Source organism: Helianthus annuus, chromosome 13, assembly GCF_002127325.2.
Source record: "Helianthus annuus cultivar XRQ/B chromosome 13, HanXRQr2.0-SUNRISE, whole genome shotgun sequence".
Taxonomy (NCBI): domain Eukaryota; kingdom Viridiplantae; phylum Streptophyta; class Magnoliopsida; order Asterales; family Asteraceae; genus Helianthus; species Helianthus annuus.
In genome coordinates, this window is record NC_035445.2 from 109,652,052 (window position 1) to 109,670,153 (window position 18,102).

Below are 18,102 nucleotides of genomic sequence, written 5' to 3' on the forward strand. Positions count from 1 at the left end.
TAATTTCCATGTGCTCTTTAGCAACTTCAATGCTGAGGTGTGAAAGGTTTGAATTATCGACTCGGATTGTGTGAGGATTTTGAGGTTGAGGATTGTTTGTATAATGAGCCTGCTGTTGTTGTTGTGGAGGTTGGACTTGTGGCTGTGTTGGGACAGGAATATACGACCTCGGATCGAATTGAGGTTGTGGTGGAGCAGCCGTTGACTGAGGAAACGGAAAGGAACTTGTGTTTGACACAAAAGCAGTCTGCAGTTTAGGTTGCTGTTGCTGAGCTGCAGCGGATCTTGCCAAAGCATCGAAGCCTGGAAGGTACATTTCTGTATTCTGAGGAGCTGGAGCACGCCTTGCTTTCCTGATTTCTTCATCATTTTTATGTTCTAGCTTCTGAATGAACTCGTAGATGTTAACCGTGTCTAGAGTTCCAGTGTGCTTTAACAACTCAATAAATGAACTCCATTTTGGAGGCAAAGCGTCAGCAAACCTATTCACCATGTCTTGTTGAGTAGAAACAACCCCATAAGCACACATTTCACTGATCAGATGATAGAAACGGGTTGTCATATCATTTAGAGTTTCGTTTTCCAAAAACTGAAACGATTCAAACTCTTTCTTCAACAAATCATGACGAGACTTTCGAGCAGCTGCATTGCCTTCTCCTCTAGCTACTAAGGCATCCCACAACGTTTTCGTGGTCTTGCAGTAGGAGAACTGATGATAGATATCTTTGTTGAGTGCTTGTGTAAGTGTAGCAAAGGCCTTTTTCTCCAATTCATAAGCCTTCTTGTCATTTTCCAGCATGTTGGCATAACCTTCTGAAGTGGACGCAGCAGTTTCAAGATTAGTATTGAACGCATTGATGAAACACGTCCAAAGATCGGTGCTTTGCCCTTGAACATACGTGTGAAAACGGTTTTTCCATGATGGAAAATCGTTCATATGGTTCAACTTCGGTGGACGATTGTTGCTTCCTGTTTCGCTTTCACTAATCAAAAGGTTTTGAATGCTTTGACTTTGATTGGATACTAAAGCCCATTGACTTGGACTGATTGATGGCGGTGGAAACATACTTTTTGCCCAAGCATCAGCAGAAGTTAGTTCTTGACTAGATTGTGAGTTCAAACTCCAATCCCAAGGACTTGTACAACTCATTTTGATGAAATAATAATTGAGAACCTTCACAAACACAAACTGTTAAGTTTAAACAGACAAGAATTGAAAGATACTGACTTGTTCGAAAGATCGAGACTTGTTCGAAGGATCAACAGTGATCGAAAGATTACTGTTGAGTTTCGAGCAAAGTCTTCGAAAGATTCACAATGAAAGATCCTTATCTTTCGAGCAATTATCACGAAAGATTCACAATTCGAAAGATCTTTATCTCTCGAATACTGATCTCGAAAGATTCACAATGAAAGATCCTTATCTTTCGAGATGAATCCTTATCTTTCGAGCAATTATCACGAAAGATTCACAATTCGAAAGATCTTTATCTCTCGAATACTGATCTCGAAAGATTCACAATGAAAGATCCTTATCTTTCGAGATGAATCCTTATCTTTCGGACAACTAACTTTCGAAAAGATTCCAGAAACGAAGGATAATGCTGAGACTTCGAAAGACTACTCGAAAGATGCTAATCTGTCGAGCTGTCTCTGATCGAAAGATGATCTTTCGAAATCGAAGGATATCTTTCGGAAGCTTCTGACACACTGACACGATGGGACAGGTTGGTGAAAAGGTGATGGGTTGGTGAAGTCAACTTTCGGCAAAAGGAATGGTCAGACCTCACCTTTTCCCACCAACTCTGATTTTGAAATAAAATATTCCAAAAATGGAACACCTTATCCAGAACCAGTTACCGGAGATATGACCGGAATTTTCGCCGGAAAATACCAAATTACTTAAAAACAAGTTTTCAAGTTACCCAACCCAACCTTGAACACTCCCGAAGGTTTAGAAACCGTTTTTCAGTTTAGAGATGCTAGAAAAACCACCAAAACGGGTGCTAAACCAAGTGTCCAAACACACCAAGAACTCGAACAATCCGGTTTTAACAAGGTAAAGAGCCAAGCTCTGATACCACTTGTAGGTCCCTTTCCGGAGGATGACGAACCTAAACCTTGTTATACAAACTAACTAGCGAGTGCGGAATCCAAGCTAGCAAGCAAACCGGAATGAAGCAAGTATAAACACAACACACAAGGTTCACCTATTAACACCAATGTATTAATACGTATGAAGTTTTCGGTTACAAGCACAATGTTTACAAATCTAACTTGCAAACTCTCAAAGTGTGTGTGTGTTTTGGACAGAATGCTCTCAACTCTCTATCTCTTGTCTGTGTGCATCTGCCTTCTCACATACACTGCATGGGTATATATATACCCAGCCCAGGTTGTCATGTCCGAAGGATCCGATAGATGGTCGAAGGATCATCTATCGAACACAATGTCATCGAAGGATTCACAGGGACCTCGAAGGATGATCTTTCGAGGTCCATCAATCGAAGCATATCTTTCGAGGAGATCGAAGGATCCACTTCATCCTTCGATCTCTTATCCTTCGAGACAGACAACCATACATCTAACTGTTTACCAAGTCAAACCAGGAGGACGGTTGACTTGGTCAACTTACAGGACTGACACGGACATCGTTTACATTGAGACTAAATACAGACAAAGTACAGACACAGGTGCACCAACAATTTTGCTTGCTTTGTGATTATAGATATTGCTCAATTTGTGTGGTTCCACTTTTATTTTGAAGGAAAGATTTGTGCTGAGAAAAAATATTATATTGACTTGACGAGATCGAAGGAGCCAGTGATGTCATCATTGTAGTTTTTTCTTTATTACAACTTTAGCCAACAATGTACATCTAAAACCATTTCTGCACCATGTTTTCTACTCCATTACAGTTGATTATCTGATCACAATAATATAGTTGGTTTGTTTTACCGGTAAAGAAGCTCCATTTACAAGGAAAACCAAACCTAATGGTGGATAAATTTTAGGACACGATTTTGATCAGGTTAAGTTGCAAGCACTTTGATTTTGTCGATATGATCTTAACCCAAGAAAGTGATTTGCAAAGACACCTGCCACTTCATATAGCATCTACTAAAAATCCACGTGAAAATAGGTAAAGCTTAGTTATTAAATAATCTTGATGCATGCGGTGCACATGATCATGGTGGGAGAAACCTTCTTCATCTTGCATTAATTGAAGGGCATTGTGGAGTTGTGAAAGAGCTGGTGCAAGGTCAGCCCGTCTAGAAGTTTTGAAGCTTTTAGTAAAGACTATGGGTGCTCATGAGTTTGTAAGCACTAAAGATGCTGATGTCAACACTACACCTACCAGTTGCTTGCTGACAAACATGTAACTTTTTTTGGAAGAATTTATGTAAACCATTTTGTTGTGCCCGTATAATAAAAAACGTAACGATACCAACCAAATTCCCACCGGGAAGCGCGTGGGATTTCTACTAGTTGAATACATTACATAAAGAATACGTACAAGGCCTATAACTAAATAGAAATAACCAAAAGGGTATTGAGTATGTGAAGAGTCATCTAATAAAGGTTTTGGGTTTAAGTCTCATAGACAACAAGAATTAAAAGATATTTGTCGTTAAAAAAAGAACGAATCATAAACTAATATTGGAATTTTTGTTCTTTGATTTTTTTGAAATCTTACTCAAATAGCTCTCTGATTGCCATTAAATTGGTTATTATTGAGTAATTCGGTATCCTACGGTTATTTATAAGCCAAAATCAGTTTTTAATGTATCAGTTAATAATCGGTTCCAGTTATAATACTGGCCTTTTTGTGCACCTCATTGCAAAATTAGTTTAAAGTTGAGAATTATATAAACAACTAGAAATGCAACTTGGCGTGATGCGGCGGAGGCCATGTTTATATTTATATTCAGTCAGTTTTCATTGAGTAGAATCGATTGAGTTAATTACATAAGATAGTTTCTTTCTTAAACACTAATGATCATCCAAAAACAATAACCCGTGATAGACCGTCATATTCCTAAATAAATAACAAATTATATTATGTCTCTTGCTTGTATACTAATTGCTGTGTTATATTGATTATAGTGAAAACACAATCAAAGCATATGCTCTAATACCAAAAACCACCAAAGCCTTCTCGTAAACCATTTTCTCTAATACCAAAATCACCAAAACCATGTGCTTGCTTTGTCTCCCTTCAACTCTAATAACCACTGTTCATTTTCCATCATTCCTTTATCTTTGTATCTTTTCTTTTGTATACATCCCTAGTTTCTTGCCTTCATGTTCAATTGTTCATCAGATATGTTAAGCCCACACCTAAATTTTAAGAGCTGAAACAAAACCCTAATTTGTTAAATAATCTAAACAAAAACCAACTTTGAAAGATAAATTAAAGTTTTAAACCCATCATCACCAGATTACTTATCTACGAAGCTCTCAGATGAGGCTAGGCTCAACATCATGGAGACAACAATAAAAACAAATCAAGCCAAAAAAGTTTATGGTTTACACCCATCAACATCGGAGCACCAAAGCTTGTACCTCTCAGAAGCACAATACACGCATCATCATCGAAGCAATTTACAGAGATGGAAGGCACCGCACAACACAACACGACACGGATAAGGTCGTCGGTAAACAACAGCACCATCGCGGTATCATCAACTCAAAGAAAAATATTTAAAGCTAGAAATAGAGAGCAAATCTAAGGCACCACACGCTTTAAGTCCGTCATCGCCATAGGCAGCAGGAGCCGCCAGCAACGGCGAGCGGCAACGCCAATCTCTGTCTCTGCTTCTCACTCTATAATCATCGTACATCTCTCTCTCTCTCTCTCTCTCTCTCTCTCTCTCTCTCTATTTGTCAATCGCAGATCCATAACCACCATGGGACTGGCGTGTGTATCCCCGGATAAGGAGTAGAATAAGAATCTTAGAGCATTCACATCCAAATAATCAAATTGTGTGTGTGATGTTTTTAAAATATAAAAAGTATAAAAAGTGGTTGTGAGTGGAGGAGAGAGAAAATGTTACTGTTTATCTGTATATTTGGGGGGACATTGTTCACCCCCTATAATTTTTTAATATATTTTGAAAGTGGTTGTGAGTGAAGGAGAGAGAAAAGGTAATGATAAAGGTATAAAAAATATTATTTAATTGAAAAGGAGAGAGAAAATGTAGTGTTTTTTAGTGTAATTTAGGGTGAAAATATGGTGGATTGGATGTGAATGCTCTTAGATGTTCAGATAGAGAGAGATAGAGGCTACAGGTGATTAGGGGCTTTCTCTCTCCCAGGAAGCCAAAAGAAAGTATAAACCTTTATGGTCACAAAGCCAGCTAAATTGTAAAACAAAACCAGCCCACAGGTTCAACTAAACTACTGAACTATTCTTTATGCATAGGGTACAAGCAACATTGCATAGTAATGTTGCAAATTATACTATTAGGGTGTGCGGGGTGGGTTTGGCAAACCCATCGGCAACCCCAAATGCCGCACGACATGTCCACCGCTAACATAAGTTTGCCGATCGGGAGTCCACTTTTCGGGGAGAGTATGCCGCATGCGGCAAAAGTGAGGGTAAGGATAAGTGGTGGGCCCAGTTCTTGTCAACCAATCATCCTTTTTTTTAAATTAGTTTGCCTAATCTCAATTTAGGCATGCACCCTATATGTTTTTTGGGTAATAGGCAAGAATGAGAGGGAAATTACATGGCACAACATGACTGGGTGGGTGGAAAGTTTGCCTAATCTCAATAGACATGCACCCTTTACACCCTTATATAATTAACAAATGTATATCGCGAGTGCTTCAATCATAAAGCGATAGAGAGAAAAGAGATATGTTGTGAAGTTAAATACACAACTTATATTCCACACTTAAGAGTAAGTATTAGAGTGTCGACATGTGTTTATGTAGTTTTGCGATACCATATTAACCCAAATAACTTTTTTTTTTGAGAATTAACTTCGTGAAACAACCACCTTCGACCCAAAAGGGCAAAAGGCCAATACAAAACATGCCCCGACCCAAACGGGCAAAGGGCTAAAATATACAACATGTACAAAGGACATTTACACCAATCCACCCACCGAATGTATCTAAAGGAAGACCTATTTTTCAACCAAAAATAACTTCTCGATTTGACTTCCCCCATTATATCTTGAGTAGATATTCTCTTATTTTCGAAGGCCATCTCATTCCTACCTTTCCAGATACACCAACAAGCTACCATTCTGATACCGTGTATGATCTCTTTTCCTTTAGATCCTAGTTTTAAGAAACCATGAGCTTCCATGATATCTTTAACGGAAAAAACATATGAAGGCGGTATGTTGCACCAAGCACTAAGAAACGACCAACCTTTTGTTTGAAAGTGACAAGCTTCCACCACTCTCCTCCATAGTCTTTGATCTTCAACCTTAAACCTCCAAACCCATTTAGACAATAGAGCTTCATTGACATCTTTTAATTTGTTTATACCCAACCCCCTAGGTTTTATGGAAGCGTGATGTGTGTAAAATGCAACATATAAATTACATCAAATAAGGCATAAAACTAACCCTTTTTAAGTACTAATGTTGGAAAAAGTGTATTTTTGTCTTCCTTTTGTATTTTCAGGATTAAATGAGCTCAAATTAACAAAAGAAGCAAAAAGACATCTAAATCTAACATATATACAAGAAAGGGAACAAAAGTGGACTGCCCGACCCCTCGACAGCATCCTCCCAAACAAAACAGAGAAGACAGAAGATTGAACACACCCCGTGCTCAGCGAGCACGGGGCCGTGCCCAAGAAGCAGCATAAAAGACAAACCTGTAGAAGCTTCTATTGCTCACCACGGGGCCGTGCCCAGTGAACACGAGGGCGTGGCCAAAATACTGCAGGCGCATTAATTGTAATTACGAATTACAATTAATGAAGAGAGATAGTGTCAGACGGGCACGGGGCCGTGCCCAGGCTTCTGTTCAGCCTATAAATAGGAGTGCTTGGATCCATTGCAACTCATCCCTTGGCACACCACCTCTCTCACACTTCATCCACCACCCACCACCATCACAACACCATCATCCACCACCATCATCCATTGTCCATCATAGAGTGTGTGAGTCGTCTCGGGATCCAAGATTGATCGTAAGAGTTCTTGACAATCAAGGCCATGTTTGCCTAAGTCTCTTACATCACTTGGTGAAGACAAGTGTTTAGTATAATACTTTTTTATTTTTAATCTTTTGCACTTATTAATTGGTTTTGTATTAATGACGTTAATAACTAGTTTCTTATGTTGAAGGTGATTCTTCCTCATCCCGTGGTGTCTTGGCATTATTTTACTGTCTATATAAAATAAAAGATTTTCACCATTCATATCTCCACGGTCTATATGGAGGTATGTTGGCTACCTGGTCGGGGGTTAGGGGAACGGTTTAGTAAGGGTCTTGCCCTTGTTCAGCGTTTAGAGGTCCTGCAAGGGACCTGGGTCAAATTTAGTAGGATCTCCTTCAATACCCAAAGGTATTGGATGGCGGGGGTCCAAACTCTTTGATCCCCTCATAAGTTAACTACTATTAATACTATAACCCGGCTATTTAGGACTGTATCCCTGCTGACTCAGACTACTTAGTCGAGGGTAACGTCACCTCCAAAAGAGGGGCCTACCATAATTTGCATCAATAACTTAATTAATTATCTTTTAATAATCCGACCCTTTAGGATTGTATCCCTGCTGACTCAAACTACTGGGTTGAGGGTAACGTCGCCTTCAAAAGAGGGGCCTACTACAATAACTAAGATAATCTCTTAAACAAGTGTAAAAGTGCGAAAATAATCAAAGGTTATACTAACACACGAGTCGGATCCAAGTGATTCATCTTGTCTATCTGTTTTTATTTTTATTTTATTTTTCAGCATTTAGTTAGTTTTATTTTCTTAATTTAAAAAATCTTTTTCTAACATTTTGATTTGATTAGACGTTGAGGATAAACCGGCACTAAAAGCTCTTGTGTCCTTGGACGACCTCGGTATCTTACCAACACTATACTACGTCCACGATGGGTGCACTTACCCATATGTGTGTTTAGTGTTAGTAAATATCGTGTTTTATAAATTTAAAACTTGGCTAAAGTGTAAAAAGGGCTTAAAATATATACTTAAAACATATACACACTAGCACGCATCATGTTTTTGGCGCCGTTGCCGGGGACACAAGGATTTTAAGAAAGTTAGGAATCAACGGCCTAATCATTTTTTTTATTTTTCTTTTTTATTTTTAGGATTTTCTTAAAATTTTCAGCTTCTACAGAGCTCAGCACGGGTCGTACCTGGTCGGACACGGGCCGTGCCCAGTAGTGTTACGGGCAGTTTTTAGTTTTCCGAGTTACAGAAGGCTGACCACGGGGCCGTGTCGGTGCAACACGGGGCCGTGTCCAACTCTCCAGTAACAGGGGTCCGGAAAACAATCACTGTAACTCCGACCACGGGCCGTGTTCACTGAGCACGGGGCCGTGGTGAACCTTCTGACCAACATTCTTTTCTGTTTTTGTTGCAGGACTTGGAACCAGACGCCACCTCTACGTAGTGTATGAGCTCCAGTTCTAATAAAGACATAAAAGAACCTCTAGAAGAACCCGAACGCTTTCTCAGAAAAAGACTAAAAGCTAAAAACCAAGAGAAGGTTTCAGGGAAACCACTACCAATGGCGGACCAACGTACCCTCATGGATTATCTACGACCCACCGTAGGTAATCTCGGCACCGCTATCAATGCACCGAATGTTGAAGCCAATAACTTCGAACTTCGGCCGCATTTGATACAAATGCTTCAAAACTCTGCAACCTTCCATGGGCTTGCGGACGAGGATCCCTATCTACATATTACTAATTTCTTAGAAATATGTGATACCTTTCGGATCAATGGAGCATCGAATGACGCCATCCGCCTCCGAATGTTTCCTTTTTCACTAAAAGACCGAGCAAAAGCTTGGCTTAACGCCCTCCCAGCTGGATCGGTAAACACCTGGGATGAACTAGCCCACAAATTTCTATATAAGTATTTCCCTCCCGCTAAAACGGCTAAATTAATGACTGAAATTAATACATATTCACAAGAGGACGGGGAATCCTTATATGAAACTTGGGAAATGTTCAAGGAGCTATTGCGAAAGTGTCCACATCACGGCCTTGCGATATGGCAACAAGTATCCACTTTCTATAATGGGTTGTTGCCACACACAAGGCAAACACTTGACTCTAGCTCCGGGGGACTTTTAGGTAATCGCCGCCCGCATGAAATATATAATCAATTGAGGAAATTGCTCAAACCAATTTCCAGTGGCACACTCCCCGAGGCAATAAATCTATTGCCCCGGGCGCCCATAAGGTTGATGAAAGCACTTCTTTACAAGCCCAAATCGAGGCCCTTTCTTCAAAAATAAAAAAAATTGGAAATGACAAAAACGGTCTCGGTTATGGCTTGTGAAGGGTGTGGTGGGCCACATGAAAATTGGAGTTGTATGAAAGAAACAGACGATCAACAAGAATCGGTAAACTACATTGATAATAGACCTAGGCCGTCGGGTCCTCCAACGGGCTCCTACAACCAAGGATGGCGAAATCACCCTAACCTTGGTTGGAGAGAACCCGGCAATGGTAGTAACCAACAAAGCGTAAACCAACGAACAAACTTTCAACAACCAAGAAATGAGTCACAAAATTTCCCTCAACAACAAGGTGGACGAGAAAGGCTTGGAGATACTATATCTCGCCTCATCTCCGACACTGAAAAGAAAAACTCGGATAGGTTTCTACAATTAGAATCAAATTTTAGAAATCAACAAGCTAGTATTCAAAACATTGAAAAACAAATAAATCAACTAGCCCAAAATTTCTCCGAGAGACCGCAAGGCGCGCTACCAAGTAATACCGACACAAACCCAAAGGCACAAGTTCATCTCATCACTCTACGGAACCGTACCGTGGGTCCCGCAGAAGGGCCAGCACCTATTGAGGAGGACACATCTCCGCCACAGCAAGAGAAGGTCACTCCTCCACCTCCAGAACCCACCAAGGCTCCTCCGGTTCCATACCCCGGTAGATTAATCCGTCAAAAGACCAATGAGCAATTCGCAAAATTCGAAAGTTTGCTAAAACAATTGCATGTCAACATTCCTTTCATTGACGTCCTAACCCAAATGCCTAAATACTCTAAGTTCATGAAGGACTTCCTTACTCATAAAAGGAAAATTGAAACATTGCAATTAGTTAACTTAGGCGAAGAATGCTCCGCCCCCGTACTCAACAAACTCCCCCAAAAGAAAATTGATCCCGGAAGCTTCACAATTCCTTGCTCGATCGGGACTCCCCCATTCGTAATGCACTAGCCGACCTCGGGGCTAGCATTAACCTCATGCCCGCATCAATGTTCAAAGGACTCGGCCTAGGAAAAACGAGTCCTACAAAAATGAGTATACAACTTGCTGATCGATCCGTCAAATTCCAGCAAGGTGTCATTGAAAATCTCCTAGTCAAGGTCGATAATTTTGTTTACCCGGCCGACTTTGTCATACTTGATATGGAAGAAGACACCGAAGTCCCCCTCATACTAGGGAGACCATTTCTCGCCACTGCACAAGCAATGGTGGATATGAATGACGGAACACTCACTTTAAAATATGGGGATAATGAAGTAAAGTTCGGGGTTGGGAAGAGAATAGAGGACGATGACCCGGTCAATTACATGAAGGTTATTGATTCGAGTTTGGATGATGCTCTCCGACGGTGCAACATGGGATGCAAAACATCCCGCTCGGAAAACATATAACCTCGCCTTGGGTCTAGCCAAGGATCCTTATAAACGTGGCGCACCACGGAGGCATTCCGCGGAACTATCCTTAGTTTAGTTTATTCTTTTAATTTTAATTTGCGAAATAAAACACACTCGGGATGGTCAGGGATAACTGTCACACCCCCAAAATCCACCTGCGGAGTATCACCGCTTGGGAGCTTGACTGACCAGGATCAAGCCACCAATCGTATTGAACATGTAATTAATAAGTAAAAGTAAATGCCATTCAATCACCAATATGAAAGGTGTTCAAAACACAAATATGTTATCACTGTTTAGCGGAAGCGTATAAATAAAACCCAACATAAATAAGTATGAAATGTCATAAGTGTTTAACGAAACAATCACGATCCAAGCCCACAACGACCAGCTCCTCCCTGTGCAAGCTCCATGTATCTAACGACCTGCAAGGCATGTAACAGAGGATCAACAACTAGTTGAGCGAGTTCACAGAAAGTAAATACGTAATAATAAGTTCGTTTGTAACATGTGGCTCTACTGGCCCGATAGTACGTTCTATTGGTGGGGGCTTCCCATGTTGTATATCCACTAGACTATTTGTAACCATAAGTGTTCTTCATAACCCGAGAACAGTAATACGTACAAGCTTTACGTAGGTTTTATGTAAGTATCCTTCACAAACCGAGGATAGGGGTACGCGGGGGTTTACGTAGGTTTTACGTAAGTGCCTGACACAACCGAGGCAGTAGTGAGTATAAGTTCACGTAGGTTTTACGTGAGTGTCCTTCGCAACCTGAGGACAGTGAGTAGCATAAGTATACGTAGGTTTTACGTATGTGTCCTGCACAACCGAGGACGATGATAGGTAGTCTAGTAACAGTGTAAGTACGAATCCATTCAATCTCATTCCTTTAATTCCATTCCCAAGCCCTGGGAATCCCATGCCTTAGTAAGAGTGTGAACTCACCTTGGTTTGCTCGGTATGCTAAGTTATGTGCTCACAGTTAATCAATCAAGTCCTAGAGTGCACGTATACGTGGTCAGTTTATATTCTCGAAGTTCATGCATGCACATACCATCGAATAAAATAGCACATAAGCAATTACCAAGTAGCATATAGCACGTATTCTGAATCATGTAAGTCATGCATATCAGTTAACAGTCGTTAATAATTCCAGTTAACTTCTAACAGAAATTTACCAAGTTACTGTGCAGATTAACCTATCAGCGAAACACCCTTGTTTCGCCGTGAACTCCCTTCGACGAAACACAACCGTTTCGTCGTTACATCCCTCGACGAAACACTCCTGATTTGTTGTGTTTGTTTCGTTATGATCGATCTCGGCGAAACACAATGTGTTTCGCCATGTCGGTTTCGCCAAATGTGTTTCGCCGATACTTTATTTCGTCAAATCATAACTGTTTCAGTAAGTAACAAACAATGTCACAACAACCTAAATGCCCTAGTGGCCGACACCTATTCCCCCACCGCCAACCCTCATTGGACCACAAGAATCATTCCACCGATTGGACCCTTTCCCTATTTCAATTTGTATATAATCACATGTACTGAATTTTTTATGTAAACAAGTATGTGAGGTGATTTATTTTGATTGGACCATAAATGCATAACTAAATTTCCCATTGGACCTCCAATATCAACACATACTAAATAGTCAATGGTCGTATGATCTGATGTCGGTTCCATCATCATCAACACCCTAAACGAGACTACAAATAAGTTATAATATCTGGCCGACAATATGCTAAACGATCACATGCACTGTTCGATAGACTTTTGAGGTTATTATTAATTGTGTAGTGTGCCACCATTTGTTGATTGGACCAACCATGACCCAGCCGATACATGAACCAATGATACACAACCATTCGATCAACAATGACTCACCACATTAATCACATATATACTGACAAAACACATGCAAACATAATATGAAGAAATATTGTAGACGATGCTATTGGACCAAAAATATACAGTGGCCGACACTTATGATATCAATAATCATTAACCCAAACAAATCACAAAGATCAAGACTACATATACTATTATGCTCGGACATTGAGAGGACAATAAATATGTAGTAGCAGGCGACACGTGATGATCAAATAACAAACGCAGGGTAATAATTAACACTAACCACAGTGAACGAGGAAGTAGCTTGATCTTTCTTTAAGGATTTCAAAGTCACCAGGTTGCCGTCGTTAGATGAGAAGCCCTAGGGTTTGAGAGTTTTTGGTAACCGTTCTCAAGTACACAACCTAAACTAATATAGTTACGCATAAGGGTTTGGGCCTATACTGGGCTTTGGCGAATCTGGGCTCGGCGAAACACATATGTTTCGTCGAGTAGGTTGAATGGCGAATAAAACTCTGTTTCGTCTAGTTTGTTTGATGATGAATCACATCTCGATTCGTCGGGCATTACGTGATTTAATCAGTCTAAGTGTTTTATAATAATTCTAATATTATATTTTACAACAACAAGTAATCACATGTATGCACAATGACAACACGTTTCATTAAAACACAACGCGTACAATTACAAGTCCAACAAGTCAAACAACTAAACAGTCAAAGTCAACGTGCAATAAATGTGAAAGTGAAAGTCGGAAACTCGAGTCGTCACAATAACAAGGGAAGCGAGAAACATAGGCCCATGCACAAAAACAAGGCCATCCGACAACAATTTCTCCATTACAGTAAGCTCAGTACGGGTCGTGCCCAGCCAACACGGCCCCGTGCTGAGCATCCTGCAGATAAACGCCCAGTTCAGGTAACTGGACACGTGCCGTGTTCACCAAACACGCCCCCGTGTCCAGGCTTCTGTTTCTTTTCTTTAATTATTGTTACTGGCACCTGAACACGAGGCCGTGCCCTATCACCACGGGGCCGTGTCCAGACTGCCAGCAACCTAAAATTTTGCTTTTAACACCATTTTACACATTCAATCAACCTAAAAAAGTTATTTTTGGGACACATTGAGGACAATGTGTAATTTAAGTGTGGGGGGGATGCTAAAACCTTGAATTTTGCAAGTCCTAATAACAAGCCTTACACAAAACTCTATTGGAACCGCTAATTACCTCAATTTTTTTTTCAAAAATTTTCAATTTTTTTACCTGTCTAAGTTTAAGTTGGGAATTCTAAGTCTAACAAGGTTATATTTTTATAAGTTTACAACCGATAGCGTCGTGATAAAAAGAACCAACATAAGAAAATTATGAAACGGCATGACAAGGTTAGTTAAAATTTGATTATATATACTTGATCACATAAAAACCCATTCCCACAAAGGTGAGTTTTGAGCCTTTATTGAGCATACAAATATACATCTTTACGCTAAATGCTCATTTTTCGTTTCTTGTGTGAATAGCCGCTTGGTTCTTACGACTCTAGAACTTGCCACGACAATTCATTCCCGGTCCTTACCAACTTAAACCCAAGTAAGTAAATGATGGAGGCATTAGGACTAACCCTTTTTATTTCAACACAATTATTTTTATTTTTCTTTTCACCTACCCAAAAATTCCCCCAAGTTAACCCGTTTGAGCCTAAACCTTTTTATTTCTTAACCCAAAACCCTTTTTACCCACCAAAAAACCCTTTTTATTTTTACCTTTTATTTTAGTAACAAGCTCGGTTTTCGTGTGACTATCAAAAAAAAAATTACCATGAAGTTGGAAATAAACAAACAAAGCTCCTAAAACAAAAGCTTGTCTGAATAAATACTTCATTAAAAATAGAAAGTCACAAAAACAAAATGTTTTACGAAAACCGACGCTTTTTACGCCTTTCGCCCTTTTCCACTAACCACTAACCCAACTACCCACCTTTAGCCCAAGCCTAACCCTTCACCCAAAAAGTCCTCTTGATATTTACAAAGGTATAAAGTTAAAAAGGAGGAGGATTGATTGTTTGGCAAGCTTATGGTAGGAATAAGTTCCATGCCGCTCTCGAGTGATTCACTAAAAATACACCTTCGGCCGAGTGTGAGTGATTTCACCCGTGAGGTATGTGAACTCGTATATAAAGGAAATTTTAAAAAGGTATGTTATGCCTTAATAAATAATTTACCTTATGAAAAGTTTTTAATAAATCATGACGAATAGGATTGTAAATAAGTAAAAATAAAACCTAAACAATCTTGGAAATTCCCGACACTCTATGACAAGCCCAAAACCTTCTCTTCTACCCATTCCATTTGGGAGTGTAAGCCACATATTAAAGAGTTTTGCTTGAGGACAAGCAAAAATTTAAGTGTGGGGATATTTGATGTGTGTAAAATGCAACATATAAATTACATCAAATAAGGCATAAAACTAACCCTTTTTAAGTACTAATGTTGGAAAAAGTGTATTTTTGTCTTCCTTTTGTATTTTCAGGATTAAATGAGCTCAAATCAACAAAAAAAGCAAAAAGACAGCTAAATCTAACATAAATACAAGAAAGGGAACAAAAGTGGACTGCCCGACCCCTCGACAGCATCCTCCCAAGAAAAACAGAGAAGACAGAAGACTGAACATGCCTCGTGCTCAGCGAGCACGGGGCCGTGCCCAAGAAACAGCAGAAAAGACAAACCTGTAGAAGCTTCTATTGCTCACCACGGGGTCGTGCCCAGTGAACAAGGGGGCGTGGCCAAAGTACTGCAGGTGCAGTAATTGTAATTGCGAATTACAATTAATGAAGAGAGATAGTGTCAGACGGGCACGGGGCTGTGCCTAGCGGACACGGGGCCGTGCCCAGGCTTCTGTTCAGCCTATAAATAGGAGTGCTTGGATCCATTGCAACTCATCCCTTGGCACACCACCTCTCTCACACTTCATCCACCACCCACCACCATCACAACACCATCATCCACCACCATCATCCATTATCCATCATAGAGTGTGTGAGTCGTCTCGGGATCCAAGATTGATCGTAGGAGTTCTTGACCATCAAGGCCATGTTTGCCTAAGTCTCTTACATCACTTGGTGAAGACAAGTGTTTAGTATAATACTTTTTATTTTTAATCTTTTGCACTTCTTAATTGGTTTTGTATTAATGACGTTAATAACTAGTTTCTTATGTTGAAGGTGATTCTTCCTTATCCCGTGGTGTCTTGGCATTATTTTACTGTCTATGTAAAATAAAATATTTTCACCATTCATATCTCCACGGTCTATATGGAGGTATGTTGGCTACCTGGTCGGGGGTTAAGGGAACGGTTTGGTAAGGATCTTGCCCTTGTTCAGCGTTTAGAGGTCCTGCAAGGGACCTGGGTCAAATTTAGTAGGATCTCCTTCAATACCCAAAGGTATTGGATGGCGGGGGTCCAAACTCTTTGATCCCCTCATAAGTTAACTACTATTAATACTATAACCCGGCTATTTAGGACTGTATCCCTACTGACTCAGACTACTTAGTCGAGGGTAACGTCACCTCCAAAAGAGGGGCCCTACCATAATTTGCATTAATAACTTAATTAATTATCTTTCAATAATCTGACCCTTTAGGATTGTATCCCTGCTGACTCAAACTACTGGGTTGAGGGTAACGTCGCCTTCAAAAGAGGGGCCTACTACAATAACTAAGATAATCTCTTAAACAAGTGCAAAAGTGCGAAAATAATCAAAGGTTATACTAACACACGAGTCGGATCCAAGTGATTCATCTTGTCTATCTATTTTTATTTTTATTTTATTTTTCAGCATTTAGTTACTTTTATTTTCATAGTTTAAAAAATCTTTTTCTAACATTTTGATTCGATTAGACGTTGAGGATAAACCGGTACTAAAAGCTCTTGTGTCCTTGGACGACCTCGGTATCTTACCAACACTATACTACGTCCACGATGGGTGCACTTGCCCATATGTGTGTTTAGTGTTAGTAAATATCGTGTTTTATAAATTTAAAACTTGGCTAAAGTGTAAAAAGGGCTTAAAATATATGCTTAAAACATATACACACTAGCACGCATCAAAGCGCCACCCAGTGCGTCTTATTTTCGGAACTAGACCCCGCCCAAATTTTTTTTTTTATTTTCGCTTCTAAGGCTTTAATTACCCCCGTAGGAGCTTTATATAAGGAAAAGAAATAGATAGGAAGACTTTCCAAGATCGCCTTGATTAAGGTAAGTCTTCCCCCTATCGACAGAGTTTTAGCTTTCCACGAGGAGAGTCTATTATCAAATCTATCCAAGATAGGTTTCCAATTGTTAATTCGATTCATATTAGGGCCCACCATTATCCCCAAGTACGTTAAGGGGACCTCTTCTCTTTTACACCCGAAGACCTCAGCTAAAGAGGTAACATACCCCTCCTCTACCCCGATCACGTAAATATTTGATTTTTTTCAAATTGATCTTTAGACCCGAACACATATAAAATATTCTAAGGAGACGGGAGACACATACCACATTTTCTTTGCTCCACTCACCGAGAATTAACGCATCATCTGCATATAACAAATGGGAAAGAACAGGACCTTCGTTTGGTGTTTGAATTCCTTTAACGATCTCCTCCCTAGCTATAGAAAAGATGCAAGACATCGCTTCCATGACAATAAGAAACAAAAAAAGGAGATAACGGGTCCCCTTGATGAATACCTTTTGCGTATTGGAATTCGTATGCCGACGCCCCGTTAATTAAAACTGAGGATCTAGCCGACGCTAAAATCCCTTTAATCCACTTACACCATAAAAGGGGGGGGGTCCCATCTGGCCCATGATATCTATAAGGAAAACCCAATTCACATTATCATACGCCTTTCAAAATCAATTTTTTGAAGAAACGCTTTTCTTTTCGATTTTTTTTAACCAAAATAAAACCTCATCAAGCATAAGTGGACTATCAAGGATATATCTCCCTTTAAGGAATGTCGTTTGATTCTCTTTAATCATTGAGCCGATGACCGTTTTTATGTGATATGCAAGGATCTTAGAAATCATTTTGCTAATCACACTAATAAGATTTATCGGCCTATAAACTTTAAGCCCTACGAGATTTTTGTACTTTGGGATGAGAATTATGTGAGATGAGCTGCAACCTTTGTTTATCCTCCCTAACCTGTGAAAGGACTCAAAAATATTAATAAAATCACATTCAAATAAATTCCAGTACCTCTTGATGAATCTAAAGTTGAATCCGTCCCGGCCAGGCACCCTGTTCTCCCCACAATCAAAGATCGCCTCTTTGATTTCCTCTACCAAGAACGGAGCAGTAAGCGTTCCATCTTCCGAATCCGGTAACCTATTTATGTTTTGACATCTCAGCGTCGGTCT

The 18,102-nt window shown here is 39.9% G+C and overlaps 1 non-coding gene across 1 annotated transcript; it reads right to left on the reverse strand.

Annotated features, from left to right (window-relative positions):
- Positions 1–9,092: 9,092 nt before the first annotated feature.
- LOC118486197 lies at positions 9,093–9,199 on the reverse strand. The gene has a single exon (XR_004878052.1). It is a non-coding gene; the product is annotated as a small nucleolar RNA R71 (small nucleolar RNA).
- Positions 9,200–18,102: the final 8,903 nt, after the last annotated feature.